At 43.9% G+C, this 23,373-nt stretch overlaps 1 protein-coding gene across 2 annotated transcripts in view; it reads right to left on the bottom strand.

Moving 5' to 3' along the window:
• Nucleotides 1-22,094, bottom strand: part of LOC126278680 (ankyrin repeat and IBR domain-containing protein 1-like) — a 579,195-nt gene extending 557,101 nt beyond the window's left edge. The window contains exon 1 of one of the 2 annotated variants that reach the window (XM_049978928.1): nt 22,045-22,094. The gene's annotated coding sequence lies outside the window, so the exon portion shown is untranslated. The remainder of the gene's footprint in view (nt 1-22,044) is intronic. The other variant, XM_049978932.1, reaches the window with a different exon arrangement.
• Between the last annotated feature and the right edge of the window lie 1,279 nt (nt 22,095-23,373).

The following is a 23,373-nucleotide window of genomic DNA, read 5'->3' as shown; positions in this document are numbered from 1 at the left end:
GCCGAATTACTCAACACGTGGGGCGTGTGGCCTCCACAGTACATCGATGTTGTCGCCAGTGGTCGGCGGAAGGTGCACGTGCCCGTCGACCTGGGACCCGACCGCAGCGACACACGGATGCACGCCAAGACCGTAGGATCCTACGAAGTGCTGTAGGGGACCGCACCGCCACTTCCCAGCAAATTAGGGACACTGTTGCTCCTGGGGTATCGGCGAGGACCATTCGTAACCGTCTCCATGAAGCTGGGCTACGGTCCCGCACACCGTTAGGCCGTCTTCCGCTCACGCTCCAACATCGTGCTGCCCGCCTCCAGTGGTGTCGCGACAGGCGTGAATGGAGGGACGAATGGAGACGTGTCGTCTTCACCGATGAGAGTTGCTTCTGCCTTGGTGCCAATGATGGTCATATGCGTGTTTGGCGCCGTGCAGGTGAGCGCCACAATCAGGACTGCATACGACCGAGGCACACAGGGCCAACACCCGGCATTATGGTGTGGGGAGCGGTCTCCTACACTGGCAGTGCACCTCTGGTGATTGTCGAGGGGACACTGAATAGTGCACGGTACATCCAAACCGTCATCGAACCCATCGTTCTACCATTCCTAGACCGGCAAGGGAACTTGCTGTTCCAACAGGACAATGCACGTCCGCATGTATCCCGTGCCACCCAAGGTGCTCTAGAAGGTGTAAGTCAACTACCCTGGCCAGCAAGATCTCCAGATCTGTCCCCCATTGAGCATGTTTGGGACTGGATGAAGCGTCGTCTCACGCGGTCTGCACGTCCAGCACTAACGCTGGTCCATCTGAGGCGCCAGGTGGAAATGGCATAGCAAGCCGTTCCACAGGACTACATCCAGCATCTCTACGATCGTCTCCATGGGAGAGTAGCAGCCTGCATTGCTGCGAAAGGTGGATGTACACTGTACAAGTGCCGACATTGTGCATGCTCTGTTGCCTGTGTCTATGTGCCTGTGGTTCTGTCAGTGTGATCATGTGATGTATCTGACCCCAGGAATGTGTCAATAAAGTTTCCCCTTCCTGGGACAATGAATTCACGGTGTTCTTATTTCAATTTCCAGGAGTGTAATTCAAGTACCATTACAGACTCCCTTTGCTTGCGACATATCTGTATTTCACGAAGTTCAGCACTCTAATCATTTCCTTTTGTAATAAACTTCATTGCCGGCCGCTGGTGGCCGAGCGGTTCTGGCGCTACAGTCTGGAACCGCGAGACCGCTACGGTCGCAGGTTCGAATACTGCCTCGGGCATAGATGTGTGTGATGTCCTTAGGTAAGTTAGGTTTAAGTAGTTCTAAGTTCTAGGGGACTTATGACCTCAGCAGTTGTCCCATAGTGCTCAGAGCCATTTGAACCATTTTTTGAATAAACTCCATTAATACAATTAGCGAAACGAGAGAGAAGGTTTCTTAGGCACCCGGTATTTGACGAGTACGCAGGATACAACAGAACAAACGTCAGATTTTAATGTTAGGGGGGAGGGGGGACAAGTATGTCTGAATACACAGTGCACCGAACACTCCTCAACGATTGGCGTCTGCAGCCAATGTCTAGTTTTAACACCACGACATCGGCAACTACGACTGAAATGGGCACGTGACCATCGGCGCTGGACGTTGAAGCGGCGGCCGAGCGTTGACTAATCCCAATATCTTCTTCTGCATGCCGTTGGGAGGACGCGAATTCGTCGTCTTCCAGGGAAACAGCTCCTTGACACCTGTTCTGAGGGACGAAGGTAAGCTGGCGGCAGCTTCATCATGCTCTGGGGAACATTCGTGTGGGCATCCCTGGGTGCACTGGACCTCATGCAAGGCACCACCACGAGTAAAGATTAGCGTGAAGTGGCTGCAAACCACGTACCCCCCTTCATGACGACCATGTTTCCCGATGCCAATGGCATTTATCAAGAAGGTAATGCGTCATGAAACAAGACCAGGAGGAAGACAGCGGATAGTTCAAATTATTGTGCTGGCCCCCCAGATGCCAGATATGAACCTTATCAGAAACATCTCGAATGTGATTGAACATGGTGTCGAAGCTCATCGCCCACCCCCACGGAACATAAAGGAATTAGGTGAATGTGTGTGTAGATGTGGTGGCAGCTACCTCCAGCGAACTACCGAAGCCTCACTGCTTCCATGCCACGAGGCGTCGCCGCTGTTATCCGTGCCAAAGGTGGACATGTCGGCTTGTAGGTATGTTGTCATAATGTGCCAGCTGATCAGTGTTATGTCTATGGAGGCAATTTAGATGCAGCAATGTTTAATTTGAGGCCTCATTGTGCTCGCAATGTATGAATAATCTTACTCATTAAGGAATTTTATTTTTCTTGAATTTTCGTAGAGGTCTTCGTTATACACTACTGGACATTAAAATCGCTACACCACGAAGACGACGTGCTACATACACGACATTTAACCGACAGGAAGAAGAAGCTGTGATATGCAAATGATTAGCTTTTCAGAGCATTCACACAAGGTGGCGACACCTACAACGTGCTGACACGAGGAAAGTTTCCAACCGATTTCTCATACACAAACAGCAGTTCACTGGCGTTTCCTGGTGAAACGTTGTTGTGATGCCTCGTGTAAGGAGGAGAAATGCGTACCATCACGTTTCCGACTTTGATAAATGTCGGATTGTACCCTATCGCGATTGCGGTTTATCGTATCGCGAGATTGCTGCTCGAATTGGTCGAGATCCAATGATTGTTAGCAGAATATGGAATCGGTTCGATCAGGAGGGTAATACAGAACGCTGTGCTGGATCCCAACGGCCTCGTATCACTAGCAGTCGAGATGACAGGCATCTTATCCGTATGGCTGTAACGGATCGTGCAGCCACGTTTCGATCACTGAGTCAACAGATGGGGACGTTAGGAAGACAACAACTATCTGCACAAACAGTTCGACGACGTTTGCAGAAGCATGGACTATCAGCTCGGAGACCACGGCTGCGGTTACCCTTGACGCTGCATCTCAGACAGGAGCGCCTGGGTGCACAAATGGCAAAATGTCATTTTTTTCGGATGAATCCAGGTTCTGTTTACAGCACTGTGATGGTCACATCCGTGTTTGGCGACATCGCGGTGAACGCTCATTGGAAGCGTATATTCGTCATCGTCATTCTGGCGTATCACCCGGCGTGATGGTATGGGGTGCCATTGGTTACACGTCTCTGTCGCCTCTTGTTCGCATTGACGGCACTCTGAACAGTGGACGTTACATTTCAGATGTGTTACGACCCGTGGCTCTACGCTTCATTCGATCCCTGCGAAACCCTACATTTCAGGAGGATAATGCACGACCGCATGTTGCAGGTCTTGTACCGGCCTTTCTGGATACAGAAAATGTCTGACTGCTGCCCTGGCCAGCACATTCTCGAGATCTCTCACCAATTGAAAACGTCTGGTCAATGGTGGCCCAACAACAGGCTCGTCACTATACGCCAGTCACTACTCTGGATGAACTGTGGTACCGTGTTGAAGCTGCATGGGCAGCTGTACCTGTACATGCCATCCAAGCTGTGTTTGACTCAATGCCCAGGCGTATCAAGGCCGTTATTACGGCCAGAGGTGGTTGTTTTGGGCACTGATTTCTCAGGATCTATGCATCCAAATTTCGTGAAAATATAATCAAATGTCAGCTCTAGTATAATATATTTGATCAATAAATATCCGTTTATCATCTGCATTTCTTCTTGGTGTAGCAATTTTAATGGCAGTAGTGTATTATGATAATCACACATTTTAATAAGTCATATAGATGTGTAAATTACGTGTATAATGTATGTTAATGCGGAACAGAGCAATCCATCCTGACCTGCCAATGTACTCGTATATAGTCATATGATATTCCTATCAGAGCTGAAACTGTCATTTTCTAGAGGTTAAAAGCCGCGGTGAAAGAGATCTGTTGCAATATGTTCCAATAACAATAGTATAACCCAACTATGATATGCATTACTGATTTTAAAACAACGTCAAATGGCCTCTCCACGAGTCTTGTCGGCACTTCTACTCAGCACGCAGTACACGCACGCGCACCACAGATGCCACTGCTGCCACAAGACAACCAACGATCTCTCCACAATTTAACAATGTGCAAGGCACTCCACCTTCTATTGTAATGTTCCATAATGTAAGCTGATCTCCACAAAGCGTTTACCGCAATAACACACCTGTGAGGCTCATTCCTTAAAATAAGTACGAGGTATGGTGCTTCAACGTTTCCGAGAGCGCGTATGTTGCCATTTGTCAACTACACACCCGTCGGGAAGGTGGTTATGCTTGCAGAACTGCTGGAGTCTAATATGTACATATTCTGTGGGCTACTATTTTTTGAGCTATCAGATCAACTGCAAGTACCCAAGGTCCAACAAACCTCCAATCCACCGCTGTTGGAAATGTTGGGTCACGACATGAATGTGTTCAGCAACATAATATTGCCTGATCCATTGCAGATATCTGCAGGCCTTCAACATTTTCCACCAGTACTCCAGAGTATGGGTACTTACCATTGCTATTTAAAGTTAAATGATAATATACACATGTGTCTAACCCAATACATATAACCTGCCTGCAATTTTAATATAGCTCTTCCCTTCCATACACAAAGATCATCGTAAATAAGATGCATTTTTATGGATTTTTGACATGATAGGGAATACGAAAACTAATATTCTTGTACAAAATCTTAATTAAATTCTACGTAGACATTTACACAAAGAAAACAATTGTTTCTTTATTTTTTCTCGGTGTAATTTTAATATAGTCCAGCTTCATTTTTAGCTTATAGTTTATATATACAGCAGAGATCCTTCTAATTCTTTCTTCAGCCAGTAACTTGATAAGCACAAAGAAGGAATGTTTCGGTATTCCAATATGTAACTTTTCCCTGTAAAATACCCGACTTATGGTTTTAACAATAAGTTCCATTCCTTCCTGTAAATCTTCTAGACATTAAATTCGTGGAACTATTATTTTGTGCATAACACTTATTATAACATTCCACACCTTCCAGGGTGTACATTACAACTCTACTGTTGCACATTCTTGTCGAATCTTCGTGTGGAACTTTAAGTTTACAAACAGAGGTTATTATTATACGCTGGTTACAAGCTCTGCAGCCGGCTGTTCCGTTGCTAGGTGTACTACACCCAGCCCACCACATTTCAGTGCATCGTTTTTAAGCATATCCAGGTAGGAATGGAGTTTTATAACAGATTTTTCGTATATAATGTAGTAAACACGTTCCAATCCATCATTTTCAGCCATGATTAATAAATAGCCACTTACCTTTGCTGTTTACATTAAATGCTAATATCTTGTATTTCCTACTCATTGTCAGATTTCTCCGAAGACTGTATTTGAAGCCATATGTAAACCTTCCTTGCAAATGTTTAATAGTTTCTCCTTTTTTAAAATGAGTTCATGTTCTTTCTCTGTGATAGTTTTAGACGTATACTATTGATTTTGAGTTTTGACTGCGATCTCTTTCATTTCCAATTTTATGTTTCGTGTGCCTAACACATTAACTGCACTTAAAAGCGTAATGTCAATAATGGGGAATGGTTTGAGACTGCTCTGTATGTTTAATCTTTTCCTCAAGACTTATGGAACTACATTGTTGACAGCAATCAGTCCTAACTTAGTAACATCTATATTTGATCGTGTAAGTCTCCCCTACTTTAATTTAGCACTTCTGTGCAACACTTATATCGTGTTTGTTGGTATTGGTGTTAGGAATCTCCACATAGTTTAACTGTAGATAACTAAAACTGTACACATTCAGAACATAGTTTGTAGGCATTTCTCCGTCTTCAGTGTCTCCAAGAATTACTTATACACCAATCAATTTTCTGTTTGTTTTTTTTTGTTTTTTTTTTTTCTATTCCCGCAGTACACAAACTGCAGAACATTATTAAACACCACACAGCAGCTGTTCTATAAGTTATTCGTTAATTGACACCAAATAGTAGCAACTGGTACAAAATAGAGTGGAGAGCGCTCTAAGCATTTTTTTGTATGTGTTTAATATATTTAAACGATCTTGTACAGCAAAAAATCCATGATCCATTCTGTAGCTGTATATTGTGGTCTCCATCCTGGTAATAGCATATTGTTTAGCTGAGGAAGACATAAGAGATTCCAGCAGTCGTATGTCTGGACCGTTCATAAAATTTTTAATGTGGTTACCATTAAGTATGTTGACTCCTGAACTGGTGATTTGACATATAAATTTGTTATACATCTTTACAGTTGGAGCTCAGCTACGTTAAACAAACAATCCCAACTGTCTGTCATTGTCAACAATCAAATTGCTGATATGAAACTTCCTGGCAGATTAAATCTGTGTGCGGGACCGAGACTCGAACTCGGGACCTTTGCCTTTCGCGGGCAAGTGTTCTACCAACTGAGCTACCCAAGCACGACTCACGCCCCGTCCTCACAGCTTTAATTCCGCCAGTACCTCGTCTCCTACCTTCCAAACTTCACAGAAGCTCTTCTGCGAACCTTGCAGAACTAGCACTTCTGGAAGAAAGGATATTGCGGAGACATGGCTTAGCCACAGCCTGGGGGATGTTTCTAGAGTAAAATTTTCACTCTACAGTAGAGTGTGCGCTGATATGAAACTTTCTGGGAGATTAAAACTGTGTGCCGGACCGAGACTCGCACTCGGGACCATTGTCATTCGCAGGCAAGTGCTCTACCAACTGAGCTACCCAAGCTCGACTCATGCCCCGTCCTCACAGTTTTAATTCCGCCAGTACCTCGTCTCCTATCCGAGTTCGAGTCTCGGCCCGGCACACAGTTTTAATCTCCCAGGAAGTTTCATATCAACGCACACTCCGCTGTTTAGTGAAAATTTCATTCTAGAATCAAATTGCTGTCTGCGTGGCAGTCTCCTTCCCAGCAGAAGACGTAGTTTAGTATTAGGTAGTCACAAATCTGAATTTTATTGAAAACTCCAGTAAAATCTTGCGTTATACGTAAATTCAAAAGGTAATAGTCATCTACACGAATCTGCTCCAACAGTGTATGCAGCTCTTCCATTATAGCCGGCCGGGGTGGCCGAGCGGTTATCCTGCCTCGGGCACGGATGTGTGTGATGTCCTTAGGTTAGTTAGGTTTAAGTAGTTTTAAGTTCTAGGGGACTGATGACCTTAGAAGTTAAGCCCCATAGTACTCAGAGCCATCTGAACCATTTTTTTCTTCCATTGTAATGTCCATTTTAAAATTGGCTAACTCCTCTTTATATGGATTTCTATGTTTCTCTGAAACGATTTACAGTGCTTCCTAGCTGATTTCTTCCAATATTCCTCTTGCCGTTACATTGTCGTTCCCACGTGGGATAAAGGGTAACTTTGCCTTGACAGTATGCCTAACACTGACGAACATGGAACTCACACATCTCCTTCTTTAACGTCACTGACCGTCCCCTGTCTAACCGCTCCTGACAGCTACACACATGTTTTAATTAGCACAGTGTTATCGCAAAAGTTCTGTAATGGATATAAGCACTGGAAATTCTTCTTGTAAGAAGCATACAAATATCTGTGTAATTTATGTTGCCAATGTTAGTAAAAAGATTGTCCAGATTCTTCAGGAATAACAATAAACCAATGCATGTTTTGGTTGTCCCCATCTTTCTCCCTGCTAGCTGACGGATGTTTAGCGCTTTGAAACAGTTCATGTTGACACTAACCACCATTCATGAAACAGTTCACATTTTCTTAATATGTATTAGCTGTTAGCTACTTTTGACAAATGAAAATTTGAGACGGGCTGGGACGCGAAACAGGATGTCCTGCTTGAAAATGGCTCTGAGCACTATGGGACTCAACTGCTGTGATCATCAGTCCCCTAGAACTTAGGACTACTTAAACCTAACTAATCTAAGGAGGTCACACACATCCATGCCCGAGGCAGGATTCGAACCTGCGACCGTAGCAGTCGCACGGTTCCGGACTGCGCGCCTAGAACCGCGAGACCACCGCGGCCGGCTGTCCTGCTTGACATGAACGGTCACCACAAATAATTTGGCTGTCTGAACATGGCCCCCACTCCCAGTCCAAATCTCCAAAGTCACATAGTAACAATTCAAATACTCCCACATTCGTGAAACTAAGCATAGAAAGAGAAATGTTATTTTTGTCTCCTCATTTTAGCCTAACGAGGCATGATAATACCATTAGTAACGACAGGGTCTGTGTTTATGCAGCAACTGCGTTTATTACGTCCTTCAGACATGTCTGTAATCACATATGAAGTTCGTTATACTGTAGTAAATGTACTGAATAAACAGACACTTTCGCCATTAATAATATAATCAAGCCTATAGGGGCAAAAATGACGATACAAAAATGGTATTGGTCTTCCTATGCTTAATTACACGAATGTGCAAACATTTGGATTGTGACTATGTGTCTAATTGAGGTCTGGACTGGCCCTGGGGACATAGGTATTCAAGTGATTGACGAAGGCGTTCATGAGAAGTGAGAAACCCAGAGCCAAGTCTAGTTTCGGCACAAATTTTGATTTGTCATACGTAGCTGATGCTAGAACGTATTCACACAATGTGAATCTCTCTCATGATTTCCCCTGCTGCTTATCTTCAAATACAGGCATGTCTGAAGGACATTGTATCGTAATAAATGCGGTTGCAGCTTAAACACAGACACTGTCACTTTTAATGATACTTTCTACTACCACACAAACTGAACACTGGTGGCTGTCCAGTCTTCTTCCTTTACTGCTAAAGATCAAAGATGAGTTACAACCCTTGCGGTAATCGTTAACTGATACTACATGGTAGTGATTGACACAAATGGTAGTGCAGTATGTTGTAAATACTATGTTGGTGTTTAATACCCTTACAGAGTGTTGCACAGGCTCAAGCACACGATCGGTTCTCTTCCCAGCTGTAAGATCCTGTTTATTCTTTATTTGGATTCCAAATGCCATTGTGAGTTCTATTCCACTACATGCATAGAAGCTGAAGTAAGGTTCTGGCAGCACTTAACCATTTCTGACCATGTTATTCTAATTGGAATCACCAAATAATCTGGTTTGTGGAGCCCATATTACGCCGCAAATGTTCTCAGATGGAATCATAAGATGTAGTTCTGTTCTATGCCAACAGATTGTAGCACCTTGTTGGTCGATAATAATCGACTGTTAGGTCACAATCTTCCGTTGTTTATTGACGTGCGCCTGGCATTCCTATTTCGGTCTGCAATAGCAACTTTGTAAAATAATAACAGGTGTGTATTACATTTAGAAATATTAGCTTTTCTCGCTTTCTGTTGTTTTAGATTTAGAGAATAATGTGCTTATATTCAATTATTAGAATGTGTTTCCGAAATAAGAATTTTCAGAATGAGACAACAGTGATTCCATTTGGAATCAGTAGGTTTTAGTCATGTGCATACTTTAACATATGCTGATGTTGTTTACCGTCGATTACACGGATATTTAGTTTCTGCTATCCACTTTAATCACTTCTAAATGTGTTATAAAAACAAATATAACATATTATCTGAAGAAGATACTGCTAATGGTTATTTTTCGTGATATTAGATTGTAATTTGTAGGCTATAAGTCACGAATAATTGCTAATTTTATGTGTTTTATTTGTAGGTATGTCGCGGTCGCTGACAGATGCAGAAATTATCGCAATTTTGGAAAGTGATACATATTATTTTGAAGATGCTGACTTTGAAGAAGACCAGGAATCTAATTTGGAAGCTGATGTTAGAGAAAGAGCTTTTGGTGATGAAGATCTTGCTGATGAAACTGTAAATATAGACTGTTTAGATATGACAATGAAGAGGAAGACCTACACGAGACTCCCCTCACTGTACGTTTGATGCACAAAATCCAAGTTATCTACCTGTATGGCAGGTAAGAAGCAGACGTCGGCTACACAGAAATATGGAACCAGTAGATGAGACCTGTCAGTCCACATTTTCTGATCCGCCAAATGAGGAATTAACCCCACTGAATTACTTTGAAAAATCTATTGATAGCACCATCACTCACAACCTAGTAGATCAAACAAATCTATATTCTATGCAAAAAACCGGGAAGTCCATCGACACATCTGCAATTGAGATGTCACAGTTTGTGGAATTCACATTTTAGCTGGAGATGTTCCAATGCCAAAGTATAGGATGTACTGGGCTGCTTCTACCCATTATGAGCCTATAGCTGGGCATATGTCATGAGATCGATTTTGTAAGTTGAGGACTTATTTACACGTAAACAATAATGATAACATGGTAACTAGAGAACACAAAGACTATGACAAATTGTTCAAAATTAGACCTTTTGTGGATCCTCTGAGAAATAAATTTTTGAAAATTGAGTCAGACGAGTACATTTCAGTAGATGAGATGATGATTCCGCTCAAGTCTTATACATCTATGCTGCAATATACAACGAGCAAGTCACACCGATATGGATTGAAAGTATTTGTATGGGCTGGAGTAAGTGGCTTTGTGTATGATTTTGAAATATATGTGGGTAAAGGGACAAAAGTGAAAGATTGCCATTTAGGTATGAGTCGTAACGTCATCATGAGGCTTGTAGATAATTTGCCTAAACATCAAAATCACAAATTATTTGTTGACAGTTGGTTTGCTTCCTATGATTTGGCTCTGGAACTAAAGAAGCTGGGAATCTACAAGGTGGTAACTCTGAGAAAGTATTGACTGGCAGGGTGTTCTGTGCAGACAGATGGTTCTTTGAAACAAACTGGTCGGGGTCTTATGATTACAGAGTAGAGACAAGTGAGAACATCACGGTGCTAAAATGGCTTGACAAAAAGGGAATTCACCTTATTTCTACATATAATAGTCAAGAGCCCCACGTAAGACGATGGTCAGTTGCTGCTAAGCAAAACGTGAATGTCCCTAGACCTGTAATGGTAAAAGAGTGCAACACTTTTAAGGGGGGTGTTGACCTGCATGACAGGCTAGTACAATTCTATAGAACAAATATCAAGGGCCATCTGTTATACCTCAGAATAATATTTCATCTCGTCAACATGGCATGTGTTAACACGTGGCTGTTGTACAGAAGACAATGTGGGCAAAAAAAGGTTTTTTAAAGAGGGGTACAGCAGAACCAAAAAAGAGAAGGAGTCCAACCAGTTCACCAAGTCCAAACCCAACGAAGAAGAGGAGAACAGGAAAAGCAAATCGTCCAGTTGCTGATGTAGGCTATGATGGTATAGGCCACTGGCCAGAACATCTCCCTGATAAAGCAAGATGTAAACTGTGTATAAAAAGCTGTTCTAGGATGAAGTGTATAAAGTGCAATGTTTCACTTTGTCTTAACGCGTATAAAACTGTATCAGGGATTTTCACGTAATACGTTGAGTGTTGCCATGTATTAACTAAAACAATATGTTGCTGTACCAAAAAATTGAAATTTCCATAATTTAATGTGTATTTTGTAAAATGTGTATAGTTTTGATTAAATAAAACGTGAACTGTCAAAAGGAAAAATGTTTATTCTTTGCTCTCACATGTCACACCATTGTCCCAATGATTCCAACTGAAGTCATTTCAAAAATCATACACCAAAATATATTTTTCAAAAATGTGATTAAAATTCTTGCTCACTGTGACCTAAAGACCACATAAATTGAAAGAAAAGTTTTTTTTAAGTGGTAGAAAATAATTCAGGTCAGAAAGGGTTAGCTAATATTAGGTGGGTGTAGCGTCATGACACGTCTGTGTGTACGCACCAATGATGCGGAATGCAGAAAATGCGATTTGGTATTGCTATTTCCACGTAACAATGTGTGCCCAATTAAAGCTACACCAAGCAGAAATAGAATAACCATTATCTTATGTGTGTAAATGTTTCTGTCGGATTAATAAATATGGTATACAACAATATCTGTAATTGTATTCTACTCTAAATTTCCAAACAATTCCTAAACATGTCTCCTACACTGAAGCACCAAAGAAACTGATACAGGCATGAGCATTCAAATGCAGAGATATGTAAACAGGCAGAACACGGCTCTGCGGTCGGCAACACTTATATAAGACAACAATTGTCTGGCGTAGTTGTTAGATGGATTACTGTTGCTTCAATGCCAGGTTATCAAGATTTAAGTGAATCTGAACGTGGTGTTATCGTTGGCGCACGAAATATGGGACACAACATATAAGGGATAGAGATGAAGTGGTGATTTTCCCGTACGACCTTTTCACGAGTACACCGTGGATATCTGGAATTCGGTAAAACATCAAATCTCCGACATCGCTGCGGCCGGAAAAAGATCCTGCAAGAAAGGAACTAACGACGACTGAAGAGAATCGTTCAACGTGACAGAAATGCAATCCTTCCGCAGATTGCTGCAAATTTCAGTGCTGGGCCATCAACGAGTGTGAGCTTGCGAACCATTCAACGAAACATCATCGATATAGACTTTCGGAGCCGAAGGCCCACTCGTGTAACCTTGATAACTCCGCGACACAAAGCCTTACGCCTAGCCTGGGGCCGTCAACACCGACGTTGGACTGTCGATGACTGGAAACATGCTGCCTGGTCGCAAGAGTGTCGTTTCAAACTGTATCGAGAGGATGGACGTGTACAGGTATGGAGACAACCTCATGAATCCATGGGCCTTGCTTGTCAGCAGAGGTTTGGGGCGTGTCCAGTTGTAGTGATATGGGACCCCTAATACGTCTACATCCGACTCTAACAGACGACACGTATGTTTTACATCCTGTCTGATCACCTGCATCTATTATGTCCATTGTGCATTCCGACGGACTTCGGAAATTCCAGCAGGACAATGAAATAACCCACACGTCCAGAATTGCTATAGATTGGCTACAGGAACACTCTTCTGAGTTTAAACACATCCGCTGGTCACCAAACTCCCCAGACACGAGCATTAATGAGTATATCTGGGATGGCTTGCAACTTGCTATTGGGAAGAGTTCTACAGCCCCCTCGTACTCTTAAGGATTTATGGACAGCCCTGCAGGATTCATAGTGTTATTTCCCTCCAGCGCTACTTCAGACATTAGTCGTGTCCATGCCACGTCGAGCTGCAGCACTTCTGTGTGCTCACGTAGGCCCTAGACAATATTATACAGATGTACCAGTTTATTTTACTCTTCGGTGTATTTATAATGATATATACGTATGCGATGTGGATAGTTGGGTGAGCATGGGAAGTAGTCAAAACGAGATATATTAAAGCATAGTAGCCCTTGTTTCTTACTTACGTGTGGCTAAGTGACCATATGCAGCCAATGTTACATATTTAGATGAATTTAATGCAATCAAACTACCGTCGTCTGCTAAGCTATAATTTATTTAAGATGTGCAGACAACCTAGGCGTGGAAATATTTAATTTGATGCCTCACTGTGCTTGCAAGGTATGAGACGTCTCGCAATAAATAAGCAATTTTATTTATTTACGAGTGACTGTCCATGTCGTCAGCAGTTCAAGTGATATGTCGTAATAAGGCACTTTATCACTCCTAAAATCGAATACCATATACCTTTCTTGGGTGATGAAATAATTATGTTGTGCCTGTGTGTGTGGTGGTACTTTAATTAGTTGTTGGCAAAGCTGATTACAGGTTTTACTTTCACGAGCCGTAGTTTCCCGAAATGCAGCAGCAGTTTGTTAATGATACTTGTCATCGATTTCATATTTTTGTGATGCATTGTCTTCGCTCCTCCTTCTAATCTGGTGTTCAACAAAAGAAATATGTGGTGATGGCAGGGCGCACATTATCAGATTGCACACAATATACACTCCTGGAAATTGAAATAAGAACACCGTGAATTCATTGTCCCAGGAAGGGGAAACTTTATTGACACATTCCAGGGGTCAGATACATCACATGATCACACTGACAGAACCACAGGCACATAGACACAGGCAACAGAGCATGCACAATGTCGGCACTAGTACAGTGTATATCCACCTTTCGCAGCAATGCAGGCTGCTATTCTCCCATGGAGACGATCGTAGAGATGCTGGATGTAGTCCTGTGGAACGGCTTGCCATGCCATTTACACCTGGTGCCTCAGTTGGACCAGCGTTCGTGCTGGACGTGCAGACCGCGTGAGACGACGCTTCATCCAGTCCCAAACATGCTCAATGGGGGACAGATCCGGAGATCTTGCTGGCCAGGGTAGTTGACTTACACCTTCTAGAGCACGTTGGGTGGCACGGGATACATGCGGACGTGCATTGTCCTGTTGGAACAGCAAGTTCTCTTGCCGGTCTAGGAATGGTAGAACGATGGGTTCGATGACGGTTTGGATGTACCGTGCACTATTCAGTGTCCCCTCGACAATCACCAGATGTGTGCGGCTAGTGTAGGAGATCGCTCCCCACACCATGATGCCGAGTGTTGGCCCTGTTTGCCTCGGTCGTATGCAGTCGTGATTGTGGCGCTCACCTGCACGGCGCCAAACACGTATACGTCCATCATTGGCACCAAGGCAGAAGCGACTCTTATCGCTGAAGACGACACGTCTCCATTCGTCCCTCCATTCACACCTGTCGCGACACTACTGGAGGCGGGCTGCACGATGTTGGGTCGTGAGCGGAAGACGGCCTAACGATGTGCGGGACCGTAGCCTAGCTTCATGGAGACGGTTGCGAATGGTCCTCGCCGATACCCCAGGAGCAACAGTGTCTCTAATTTGCTGGGAAGTGGCGGTGCGGTCCCCTACGGCAGTGCGTAGGATCCTATGGTCTTGGCGTGCATCCGTGCGTCGCTGCGGTCCGGTCCCAGGTCGACGGGCACGTGCACCTTCCGCCGACCACTGGCGACAACATCGATGTACTGTGGAGACCTCACGCCCCACGTGTTGAGCAATTCGGCGGTACGTCCGCCCGGCCTCCCGCATGCCCACTATACGCCCTCGCTCAAAGTCCGTCAACTGCACATACGGTTCACGTCCACGGTATCGCGGCATGCTACCAGTGTTAAAGACTGCGATGGAGCTCCGTATGCCACGGCAAACTGGCTGACACTGACGGCGGCGGTGCACAAATGCTGCGCAGCTAGCGCCATTCGACGGCCAACACCGCGGTTCCTGGTGTGTCCGCTGTGCCGTGCGTGTGATCATTGCTTGTACAGCGCTCTCGCAGTGTCCGGAGCAAGTATGGTGGGTCTGACACACCAGTGTCAATGTGTTCTTTTTTCCATTTCCAGGAGTGTACATATTTAGATACTGTTGTAATGTGAACAAAACAGAGTTACCCATTTTACAATAATGCGGCATTATAGATGTGGTAATATCATTAAATTGAGCCTTACAATGCCTGAACTAGGTGTCCAATCATTTTTGCAGTATTTGCTATCGATCATGCAATTTTCTTTTGCACAGAACCTGAACCTAGATGATTATTACATGCAGTTCCATTCACAATGTTTTTCGACACTGCGGAGCATGTATCGGTTGCCTGTAGAGACTTAGTCGTTTGGAGGCAATCCACCATGCTATATGGAGATGGTATCTGTTCTTTCGGACATGTCCGAAAAAACAGATACCATCGGTGACCATGCAGCTTTCTAGAATGAAATGATAATTAAATCAGTATCTTTAGCTGTCGTCAGGCTTTGATATGCATCAACGGGAACAGTAGAAAATGTGTGCCCCGAGCGGGACTCTAAACCGGGATCTCCTGCTTACATGGCAGACACTCTATCCATCTGAGCCACCGAGGACACAAAGGATAGCGCGACTGCAGGGGTTTATCCCTTGCACGCTCCCCGTGAGACCCACACTCCCAACTTGATGTCCACACACTATGTTCGTAGTGCCCTGCCCACTACACTCATTATTCGCGGCAGATAATCTTACCGAGTCCCGTAAGAGTTCGGGCAATGCGTGTGCATCCGCACGGAAGAAGAAGGCCAGTGGCCGGTTAACCTTAACTATACGCAGATGGCGTGTGTTCTTTCGGACATGTCAGCTATATTTGTTCGCGCAGTACCCGGGTTCCTCGCAGAGAATTTGTTGGCGAAGCGCAGCGGTCGTGTCCCCTCCTGCGATAGACGACCGGAATGCCTTCACCACACCGAGTCAACGTCTTCCTCGGGTTCCCCGGTCGAGAAAAGAGCCAAGTTCTGCTTTCTTGTGTTTACGGTGAGCGCCATTTGTTTGTTCTCCAGTGACTTGTCTCCACAGCCTGCTGTTGGTTGTGTTTGAAGCAGCTTGGCGCTCGTCTTCCGCTTGGTTTTTTAAATTTTTGCTCTGCTGCGACCCCCTGTATTCGTTTAAAGTGATTCTGAAAGCGTCTACGGCATATGTTAACTCTCTCCAGTGGGGATATTTGCTTATGTTTAGTGTAAATGTTCTTAAAATTTTTTGGTCTCAAATTAAAATCTAGAGGCCTGAGGCTAATTCTCACATATAGTCACTGTGTTGGCCTTTAGAGAAGAGATTCACTTTATTTAGGGGTATTAAGTTGTTTCTTAGTCAGCCGGCCGCGGTGGTCTCGCGGTTAAGGCGCTCAGTGCGGAACCGCGCGACTGCTACGGTCGCAGGTTCGAATCCTACCTCGGGTATGGATGTGTGTGATGTCCTCAGGTTAGTTAGGTTTAAGTAGTTCTAAGTGCTAGGGGACTGATGACCAAAGATGTTAAGTCCCATAGTGCTCAGAGCCATTTGAACCATTTTTTTTTGTTTCTTAGTTACCACAACAACCTCTAAGAAAAATAACTGGAATTTTAGTATGACGCTTAAATGATGCTTGCCTCTGTTAACTGAAACGTAACCCGTACTATGAAAATTCCATGATGGCAACTGAAGTCCTTAAAATCATTGACCTTTACACTTATAACAGGCTATTGCTATGTTCGGTCTACATTTAAGATACTAAAAATTTTGATTCTTGACGGATATCAATTCAAGCTATGTAAGTGTGTATTTCGCTCCAACCTGTTAACTTTAACTAATACCACAAGAATTCAGAAGCGCTTTACTCTCAACTTAATATTAGTTATTGGATTTCTTTTAGAACCGGGACAAAGGCTTTGGTTTTATGTAACCTGTTTGTTGTTTAAGTGAGCTCTGCAGTATATGACGCAGAGCACTATCTACCCTCTGTTGGCTTGTTAACACTGGGGGACTGGATCCGGATGTTTACATCTACATATATAATCCGTTGTGTCGGCTGTGAGTTTGTGCCCTGACTTCGGGCCGCTCTATTACTGTACTGTCATTTTCAGGGGTGCCTGAGCATGACTTTCAGTGTAAATTATTAATAGTTAATGTTTTGATGAACTTTAATTTTTTTTGGAATAGGCTTTAAGGAATATCTAAATTGATCCAATTCTGGTGTTTCACAAGTTTAGTCTTTAATGTGTTTTTTAGTTGAGCCTTGTATTGTTGGTAAATAAACTGTAAAGAATAGTAGGCAGTAAACGTTCAGTGATTTCTCCCAGCCCTACATCTATGATGTGTTGGTTAGTGTCCTTCCAAGATTCGAGCTTTTGTTGCCTCTGCCTGTGGTGTGAATGCGATAAGATACAGCAGAACACGCCATAAAGATTAAATTGGGAGAGGCACAAAACAAATGTGACAAATAGACTAATAAGTAAAGTAAGAAAAGGAGCATCGTAAGTGAGATTGGAACCAGTATGTAAGCCATGTGGGCAATTTGCTTGTTGTTTTGGTTATAAATTTTCTCTGTACCTTGTACGCACGTGGGGTATAATATGAAACTGGTTTTAACGTGTTCCTGACGGAAAGGTCTTGTTAGTAGAGAGGGATAATGTAATACACCGACCATATATGGGCACATCAGTATAAGCCAGAGTGGTGTCGCCGACAGTAGGCGAGCACGGGATGTTGTTGTTACTGAAATATTTCAACAAGGCCGTTACAGTGTTTCAAGGCAGGTAAGCTTGCAGAAGCGGCGGACTCAGCAGCCCTCTACAAACTTGTACAGCAAAGTGCAAGACATATTTCCACACGGGCAGTGGCAGTGGTGTTCTAGGTTAGGTCACTCATAGAAGCACATATGCATAACAAGTGCGCCACTGCCACTTGTAAGACTGGACATTTTGTACCGCAATTATTCTCAGTATCACAGATCTACCAGGACGGAGAAGCTATGCTGACTGAGGTCGCCACATGGAGATGACAGTAGAAGTCACCGTTTTGACGCCAAGGCAGGGCAACAGCTCCACCCGCTGTCCCTTCCGGACTTACAAGGAGAGGTCGCCAACGGTGGGATCAGCTTTTTGAAGCCATCCACGTCGTTATGTAGGTTAGGCTCCCACGTATCACACTCTACAGCCATTCATTCTCGTGGGCTCTTGTTCGCGACCAATTTACGAAAAAAAATTAGGAATTTTGCGTTATGCTCAGTACCGTGAAGAAAATAGATTCGTATGGGGTGGTTGCGAGGCGTAATGGGTAGGGTAAGGCCTTCGTATGCAGAAGGTAATGGGTTTGAAACTTGTCAACTGTCTCAAATTTCATTTTCTTTTAAATCTGTATTGAAATGCTTTTCGTCATCATTTTTATTCAGTTAACTGGTATGAATGTAATTTTTTACTTCTATCCGTTTGTCAAATCATTTTAACCATCATATCAACTTCACTTCCTCTCGTTCTTCCTCCTTTCATTCTTTTTCTGTTTGAAATCTTTGTTCATTCGATTTTAATTGATTGCGAATAGAAATAGCACTCGACACTTCATACGGATAAAGAGCTAGTTATGTTTCACAAGAACGATGTTTTCCAAACCCATGCTGACTGTCGATAGACTGTTTTCTTCGAGGTAATTCATTATGTTCGAACCCAATATATGTTGCAGAATCCTACTGCATATCGACGTTAATGATATGGGCCAGTAATTAAGTGGATTACTCCTACTACCTTTCTTGAATATTGGTGTGACGTGTTCAACTTTCCAGTCTCTGGGTATGGATCTTTCGTCGAGCGAACGGTTGTATATGATTGTCAAGTATGGAGCTGATGCATCAGCATACTCTGAAAGGAACCTGAGTAGTATACAGTCTGGAACAGAAGACTTGCTTTTATTGATTTAAGTTGCTTCACTACTCCGAGGATTTTTATTCTACGTTACTCATGTTGGCAGCTGTTCTAGATTCGAATTCTGGAATATTACTACGTCTTCTTTTGTGAAGGAATTTCGGAAGGCTGTGTTTAGTAACTCTGCTTTGGCAGCACTGTTATAGCGCAGAGAAGACACTGATTGTCTCTTGCCGCTAACATACTTCACATACGACCAGAATCTCTTTGGATTTTCTGCCAGGCTTCGAGACAAAGTTTTCTTATATATATATTTTTTATGTGTGTGAAATCTTATGAGACTTAACTGCTAAGGTCATCAGTCCCTAATCTTACACACTACTTAACCTAAATTGTCCTAAGGACAAACACACACACCCATACCCGAGGGAGGACTCGAACCTCCGCCGAGACCAGCCGCACAGTCCGTAACTGCAGCGCCCTAGACCGCTCGGATAATCCCGCGCGGCAAAAGTTTCGTTGTGGAAACTGTTATAAGCATCTCGCATTGAAGTCCGCGCTAAATTTCGAGCTTCTGTAAAAGACCGCCAATCTTTAGGATCTTTCGTCTGTTTAAATTTGGTATGTTTTTCTCGTTGTTCCTGCAACAGTGTTCTGACCCATTTTCTATTTCTTTGAATTCAAGCATCTGGTCTACACTTATATCATTAATTTGGAAGCAATGGAGATTGTCTCTCAGGAAGGTGTCAAGTGAACTTTTATCTGCTTCTTTGACTAGGTATATTTTTCGTTTATTTTTGGAGGATTTGGGGGTTACAATTTTCAGTCGCGCTACGACAACCCTGTGTTCACTAATCCCTGTATCCGTTATTAACTCAGGATTATTTGTTGCTAAGAGTTCAAGTTTGTCTTCACAACCGTTTACTATTCGCGTGGGTTCATGAACCAACTGCTCGAAATAATTTTCAGAGAATACGTTTAGTACAATTTCGGGTGGTGTTTTATGCGTGCCTCCGGAATTAAACATGTGTTTTCGCCAACATATCGACGGTAAATTTAACTCACCACCAGCTATAATCGGGTACCTGTTTGGAATCAAATTCAAGTTTTCTTTGAACCTTTAAGCAACTGTATCTTCTGAATTGGAAGGTCGGTAAAAGGATCCAATTATTATTTTATACCGGTTGCCAACAATGACCTCTGCCCATACTAACTCACAGGAAATATCTACTTCAATTTCGCGACAATATAAACTACTTTTAATAGCAACAAACACGGCACCGCCAAACGTGTTTAGCCTATACTTTCGGAACACAGGTAGGTTCTTCGCAAAAATTTTTACTGAGCTTATCTCTGACTTTAGCCAGCTTTCAGTGCCTACAACGATTTGAGCATCAGTGGTTTCTATTATCGCTTGGTGTTCTGGTACGTTTCCGATGCAGCTACGACAATTTACAACTATTATCCGATGGTTCATGTATCTACGTTCTTCCTGTGTTCGGCCTGCACCCTTTGTGGCTGAAGCCCTTCTTGTGTTTTCCGGAGACCCTTAACCTAAAAAACCGCCCAGTCCACGCCACAATGCCCCTGCTACCCGTGTAGCCGCCTCCTGCGTATAGTGGACACCTGACCTATGCAGCGGAACCCAAAACCCAACCACCCTTTGGCCTTTCGAGGAATCTGCAGCCTACACGGTCGCAGAACCGTCTGAGCCTCTGATTCAGACCCTCCACTCGGCTCTGTACCAGAGGTCCGCAATCGGTACTGTCGACTATGCTGCAAACGGTCAGCTCTGCTTTCATCTTGCAAGCAAGACTGGCAGCCTTCACCACTTCTGTTAGCCGCTCGAAACTAGAGAGAATCCCTTCTGATCCACACATTATTGGTACCGACGTGAGCAACCACCTGCAGTTGGCTGCACCCTGTGCTCTTCATGGCATCCGGGAGGATCCGTTCCACATCTGAAATGACTCCACCCGGTAAGCACACAGGGTACAAATTGGTTTTCTTACCCTCCTTGTCAGCCAAGTCCCTAAGGCGCCCAATAATGTGCCTAATGTTGGAGCTCCCAACTATCAATAATCCCACCGTGACTGTCCGGATCTTGCAGGCTGAGAGGTTTCCTCTGAAACAGGACAGGCGACAGCATCTGACGGAGGCCTTACGAGAGGCCACCTGGGAAGTTTTTCGCAGCCTGCTACGCCTCGGGGAGACCTCCCACTCGACCACAAGTGAGGGGTCAGCCTCAGTGCGAGCAGTAACTGGGCTGTCCACCGGTGAGGACCGATCGGAGGACTCATCCATGCTGGGCGTCCGTCGGATCCCCACGGCCGGCCCATTCACTGCAGCTCAAGCTGTGTAACAGATGCCATCACAGCCTGAAGCTGAGAGCGAAGTGTCACGAATTCGACTCGCACCCGCACACAACAATCGCAATTCCTGTCCACACTAAAGACTGTGGAAAACTAAACTATGCAGATAAACAGACTATCGGTATGTGCTGCGCAAAAATGGTTCAAATGACTCTGAGCACTATGGGACTTAACTGCTGTGGTCATCAGTCCCCTAGAACTTAGAACTACATAAACCTAACTAACCTAAGGACATCACACACATCCATGCCCGAGGCAGGATTCGAACCTGCGACCGTAGCGGTCTCGCAGTTCCAGACTGTAGCGCCAGAACCGCTCGGCTACCCCGACGGGCCCCTGCTGCGCAACTCTACTGTAGACCCTGACGAAAACGGAGGTACTTTGTCTAATAAATTAGATTAACACGCAGAGATTCGAAAACTAAACTACAGAAGCACTCAGGTGAAACTAAATAATTCGCGCTTGATTAGGAACTTGTAATATGTCACAAAATCGGTTTGCTTTACGACGTAAACGAAACCGCGAGATCTGTGGCTATTAGATACTAAATAAACACCCAGAAACACAAGAAACTAAACTATTAAAGCACACAGATGATATTAGAAAATTCGCTTCTGGTTAGGTACTCGTAAAAGTCACAAAATCGGTTACCTGCCTGTTGCTGCTTGCGTCGCGGCCGGCTACTGCTGCCTGACTCACTGGCTGGCTGGCTGGCTGGCTGACAAACGCCAACAAGCGGTCACAAGCTTTCAGTACAAACAAACAAACAGACGATTATCAACTCTCGCTACGGAAATCTACTGTACGCCCTGAAAAAAACACAAGCACTACGTGTAATAGTTTAAGACGCTGAGAATCAAAAACCTAATTACCGAAGCACTCAGGTGAAACTAAATAATTTGCCCCTGATTAGAAACTTGTATACGTCACAAAATGGGTTTACTTTCCGACGCAAACTAAAACGCGAGAACTGTGGCTGTTAGATATTAAATAAACACGCAGAATCACAAGAAACTAAATCGTTGTTTCAAATGTTGATGAAACGGCTCCGCACGGTTTCAACTGTTGGTATACTGCCACATAAATTACGGCGAAATTTAGCGTATTCCCTTGCATACTTTTCAAGCAAATATCGAAGAAATATTTTTTCTGATTGTTATTGGAAGCAATACTATGCAACTCTACGATGCATCCCCGACTGTGCTTGCAGGTAGAAATCCTAAACCAAACACATACACTGTGTAACAGAGTCAAAGGAACACTTTTGCGAAACCCTGTCTCCCATTGCGACGCAGAAGTTTGAAATTTGGCTCAAAGGTGCCTAAAACCTTCCTCCCAAATGGTACAAAACCATAACGCCCTATGACGTCACCCTTGGCGTCAACACATTCGAAAACAAGACCACAGCTCTGTAGTTCGTGCGACGTGTAAGCCGGATTAATTTTGTCATAATGGCGCCAAATTCACCACAAGGTGCCCAACGCCACCAGGATCGGGTCATCCTATGCGAAGGTCGTCACAGACCCTCTTACCCAGATTTAGACGGTTTTCTTGTGAGCGATGAGTGCCCGAAGAAATCATTTCAGACACACCGTCCCCCAGAATCCACGCGAAAAGGTATCAATGATACCACCCCTTTCCCTGAGGCTTCGAATTCCGCACATTTCGCTGTCGAAAACGGCAGTGCGGAGTGCCATGACCGACAGGAAGACGTTCTTGACAGCATTTAACACTGCTGACATCTCCTGGACGATTCAACCGTTCTCGACTGACGTCATGGGACTGCATCCCTACTGAACGTTAACTGACCCCTGCAATATCCACGCGTATATTTATTGAGAAAATAGGACACCATTGTGTGTGGAATCTGAGTGAACATTCTCGTGATATTAATAAAAAGGACTTCATCGTTACTAAAACAATAAATAATTATTGTCAGTGACATAATTTAATATTCTGTGAAAACATGTATCTCTGACA

This window comes from Schistocerca gregaria, chromosome 6 (genome assembly GCF_023897955.1).
Source record: "Schistocerca gregaria isolate iqSchGreg1 chromosome 6, iqSchGreg1.2, whole genome shotgun sequence".
Lineage (NCBI taxonomy): Eukaryota > Metazoa > Arthropoda > Insecta > Orthoptera > Acrididae > Schistocerca > Schistocerca gregaria.
Note: the sequence above shows the minus strand (reverse complement) of the source record. Positions and strands in the feature narration are given on the sequence as shown.